This window comes from Populus nigra, chromosome 2 (assembly GCF_951802175.1).
Source record: "Populus nigra chromosome 2, ddPopNigr1.1, whole genome shotgun sequence".
In the NCBI taxonomy this organism is placed as follows: Eukaryota; Viridiplantae; Streptophyta; class Magnoliopsida; order Malpighiales; family Salicaceae; genus Populus; species Populus nigra.
The window spans coordinates 10536352-10541351 of NC_084853.1; positions in this window are offsets into that span (position 1 = coordinate 10536352).

Here is a 5000-nt window from a genome sequence, read left to right on the forward strand (position 1 = left end):
GAATCGGCAGCGCAGATTTTTCGACGAACATGGGCTGGACGCTGGACTGGCCGGGCCATGCAGGAAAATTCATCGAGGGGACACGCTGACGAAACAGCGCTGGTTCAGGCACGGCGGGCAGTGGTGGAATCGGCAGCGCCGACGAAATCGGCAAAGTCGGCAGAATCGGCAGCGGGTGCTGGCGATGGGTCTGGACGGGCTGGATAGTCCAAGGCTCGACGAGAAAGACTGCTGGTTTAGACACTGGGGCAGTGGCAGCCCGCGGGACAGTGTCGGCAGATTCGGCAGCGCAGATTTGTGCGGCTGCAGGTTCGTCGGGGAAAATCGGCAGCGCAGATTTTGCGACGAACATGGGCTGGGCGATGGACTGTCCAGGCCAGGCAGGAAAATTTGTCGAGGGGACACGCTGACGAAACAGCGCTGGTTCAGGCACGGCGGGCAGTGTTGGAATCGGCAGCGCCGACGAAATCGGCAAAGTCGGCAGAATCGGCAGCGAAGATTTTTCGACGAACACGGGCTGGACGGTGGACTGTCCAGGCCAGGCAGGAAAATTTGTCGAGGGGACACGCTGACGAAACAGCGCTGGTTCAGGCACGGCGGGCAGTGTTGGAATCGGCAGCGCCGACGAAATCGGCAAAGTCGGCAGAATCGGCAGCGCAGATTTTTCGACGAACATGGGCTGGACGCTGGACTGGCCGGGCCATGCAGGAAAATTCATCGAGGGGACACGCTGACGAAACAGCGCTGGTTCAGGCACGGCGGGCAGTGGTGGAATCGGCAGCGCCGACGAAATCGGCAAAGTCGGCAGAATCGGCAGCGGGTGCTGGCGATGGGTCTGGACGGGCTGGATAGTCCAAGGCTCGACGAGAAAGACTGCTGGTTTAGACACTGGGGCAGTGGCAGCCCGCGGGACAGTGTCGGCAGATTCGGCAGCGCAGATTTGTGCGGCTGCAGGTTCGTCGGGGAAAATCGGCAGCGCAGATTTTGCGACGAACATGGGCTGGGCGATGGACTGTCCAGGCCAGGCAGGAAAATTTGTCGAGGGGACACGCTGACGAAACAGCGCTGGTTCAGGCACGGCGGGCAGTGTTGGAATCGGCAGCGCCGACGAAATCGGCAAAGTCGGCAGAATCGGCAGCGCAGATTTTTCGACGAACACGGGCTGGACGGTGGACTGTCCAGGCCAGGCAGGAAAATTCGTCGAGGGGACACGCTGACGAAACAGCGCTGGTTCAGACACGGTGGGCGCAGTGTTGGAATCGGCAGCGCCGAGAAAATCGGCAAAGTCGGCAGAATCGGCAGCAGGTGCTGGCGATGAGTCAGGACGGACTGGATAGTCCAAGGCTCGATGAGAAAGACCGCTGGTTTAGACACTGGGGCAGTGGCAGCCCGCGGGGCAGTGTCGGCAGATTCGGCAGCAGTGTCTGCCGATTCGGCAGCGTTGGCTTGTTGGCGCGGGGGGCCGATTCGAGTGGGGACTTGGGCAGCGGGCAGTGAAAGCAAGAGTTTCCCCGATGCTGCCGGGAAAAACGCTCCCCGGGATGGCCGGGTGAGATGACCCGGCGGCCCGCGACGGGTCATTCAATTCCATGCCCCGTCAACATAACTCCCGATGTACTGTTTGCTTTTTCGGAAGAAGAGATCCATCCCCCCATCCTCGGCCAGCCAAAAACGCTCCAATTAATGGCCGGGTGAGATGACCCGGAGGCCCGCGACGCGTCATTCAAATCACTGCCCTATCGGCTACAACTGCTGATGGGTGGGATTAGAGGCCTGCCATGGTGGTGAGGGGCGGCGAGGACCGTGAAAGCTAGAGTTTTTCAGAGGCTGCCGGGAAAAAGGCCCCTCGGGTGGCGGGGTGCGAGGACCAGGCGCGTCATTCAATTCTCTTCCCTATCAACTTGGCTCCCGTTGGCGGGATTGGAGGCCTACTGTTTGTTACAGGGCTAAAATCGTCAGGGGAAGAGCTGACGAAACAATGCTGGTTTGGATGCAGGGGGTAGTGTTGGAATCGGCAGCGCGGACAAAATCGGCAAAGTCGACAAAAAAGACTGTTGGTCTGGACATCGGGGCAGCGGCAGCCATGCCGACAGGGGGGGAAATCGGCAGCACAGATTTGTGCAGCTGCAGGTTCGTCGGGGAAATCGGCAGCGCAGATTTTTCGATGAACATGGGCTGGAAGATGGACTGTCCAGGCCAGGCAGGGAAATTCGTCAAGGGGACACGCTGACGAAACAGCGCTGGTTCAGGCACGGCGGGCAGTGTTGGAATCGGCAGCGCCGACGAAATCGGCAAAGTCGGCAGAATCGGCAGCGGGTGCTGGCGATGAGTCTGGACGATTTATAGTCCAGGGCTTGATGGAAAAGACTGTTGGTCCAGACAATGGGGCAGTGGCAGCGCGGATTTGTGCAGCTGCAGGTTCGTCGGGGAAAATCGGCAGCGCAGATTTTTCGACGAACAGGGGCTGGGCGCTGGACTGGCCGGGCCAGGCAGGAAAATTCGTCAGGGGGGCACGCTGACGAAAACAGGGGCTGCGGAGTGGAAAATCGGCAGCGCAGATTTTTCGACGAACAGGGGCTGGACCGGCCGGGCCAGGCAGGAAAATTCGTCAGGGGGGCACGCTGACGAAAAGAGGGGCTGCCGCGTGGAAAATCGGCAGCGCAGATTTTTCGACGAACAGGGGCTGGACGCTGGACTGGGCCAGGCAGGAAAATTCGTCAGGGGGCACGCTGACGAAAAGAGGGGCTGCCGCGTGGAAAATCGGCAGCGCAGATTTTTCGACGAACATTCGTCAGGGGGGCACGCTGACGAAAAGAGGGGCTGCCGCGTGGAAAATCGGCAGCGCAGATTTTTCGACGAACATTCGTCAGGGGGGCACGCTGAGGAAAACAGGGGCTGCCGCGTGGAAAATCGGCAGCGCAGATTTTTCGACGAACAGGGGCTGGATGCTGGACCGGCCGGGCCAGGCAGGAAAATTCGTCAGGGGGGCACGCTGACGAAAAGAGGGGCTGCCGCGTGGAAAATCGGCAGCGCAGATTTTTCGACGAACAGGGGCTGGACTGGCCGGGCCAGGCAGGAAAATTCGTCAGGGGGGCACGCTGACGAAAAGAGGGGCTGCCGCGTGGAAAATCGGCAGCGCAGATTTTTCGACGAACAGGGGCTGGACGCTGGACTGGGCCAGGCAGGAAAATTCGTCAGGGGGGCACGCTGACGAAAACAGGGGCTGCCGCGTGGAATGGCAGCCTACACGCAGATGCGAATTCGGCAGCGCACGATGGCTTGAGCAGGTCATGGGTTCGACTTGGCGCGATCTGAAACCTGGACGAGGGACTGTCGACGCTGGACGAGCCAGCGCGGTGGCCTGTCGTGCCCCGTTCAGGGGGGGCCTGCCGCGGAGACAGCCCTCGCGGGCTCGACAGCGCAGGCCAGCGTCCCCGACGTCGCTGGCCGCGGCAGGCGAGCTGCCGGGGTTCCCGCATTCCTACAAGAAAACGTCGTGCTTTCCACATGAAACCAATCCAGTAAAATCAGCCATATTTTTATGAGGCTGCCCACTGAATTTGGGGTCATTCCGGGCCGGTTCCTAGTTTTGCGGATTTACTCGATTTCTAATGGTAGGAAAATTAAAACAAATACTTCCCGACCTCGAAAAATTCTGGGAAAATTAATGAAGGTGGATTGGATTTTTGCCAACCTCTGTGCAAAATTTCAGCTCAAAATACCAAGAAATGAATTTTTTAGAGGGGGGGTGACAGCTGGGACCTAGTAGTGTCTCCCCCTGCCAGAGCTGCAATGACACTTATTGCTCTTTAGGGAGCCACCAGGCCGGCGCCCCTCAAAGACCACACGCGCGCGCGCGCCCGCCCGCGCTGGGCGCTGGGGCGCTGGGGCCTGAGGGCCTGGGGCCCTTGGGGGCCCTTGGGGGCCCTTGGGCGCTTGGGCGCGCGCGCGCGGCCCCCGCAGCCATGCCGCGCTGCGCGACGCGCGGACAGCCCCTGCTGGCTTGCTCTCTCGCCCGCGGGGGGGCTGCCTTCGGGCCCTGGCCCCCCGCGTTCTGGCCTGCCCCCTGTGTGGGAGAGGCTAGGCGCTGCAGGGGCCAGCCCGACGTCGCTGGCCGCGGCAGGCGACAGCCCGACATCGCTGGCCGCGGCAGGGGCCAGCCCGACGTCGCTGGCCGCGGCAGGCGACAGCCCCTGCTGGCTTGCTCTCTCGCCCGCGGGGGGGCTGCCTTCGGGCCCTGGCCCCCCGCGTTCTGGCCTGCCCCCCGCGTGGGAGAGGCTAGGCGCTGCAGGGGCCAGCCCGACGTCGCTGGCCGCGGCAGGCGACAGCCCCTGCTGGCTTGCTCTCTCGCCCGCGGGGGGGCTGCCTTCGGGCCCTGGCCCCCCGCGCTCTGGCCTGCCCCCCGCGTGGGAGAGGCTAGGCGCTGCAGGGGCCAGCCCGACGTCGCTGGCCGCGGCAGGCGAGCCGCCGGGGTTCCCGCATTCCTACAACAAAACGTCGTGCTTTCCACATGAAATCAATCCAGTAAAATCAGCCATATTTTTATGAGGCTGCCCACTGAATTTGGGGTCATTCCGAGCCGGTTCCTATTTTTTCCGATTTCCTCGATTTTTAATGGTAGGAAAATAAAAAAAAATACTTCCCGACCTCGAAAAATTCTGGAAAAATTAATAAAGTTGGATTGGATTTTTGCCAACCTCTGTGCAAAATTTCAGCTCAAAATACCAAGAAATGAATTTTTTAGAGGGGGGGTGACAGCTGGGACCTAGTAGTGTCTCCCCCTGCCAGAGCTTCAATGACACTTATTGCTCTTTAGGGGGGTGCCCCCTGACTGGCCATGGGGCGCGCTGGCCTGGCGCCCATAGGCCTGCCGCGGGGGATATGTGGGCTGTTGCTAAACTCGGACTAAGGTGGGGGGCCTCATGGCCCGAAGTATTGCCGGCATCGATGACCCGTTTTCCGGCCGGCGACGACCCGATTCCGGCCACCGTCTTCGGGAC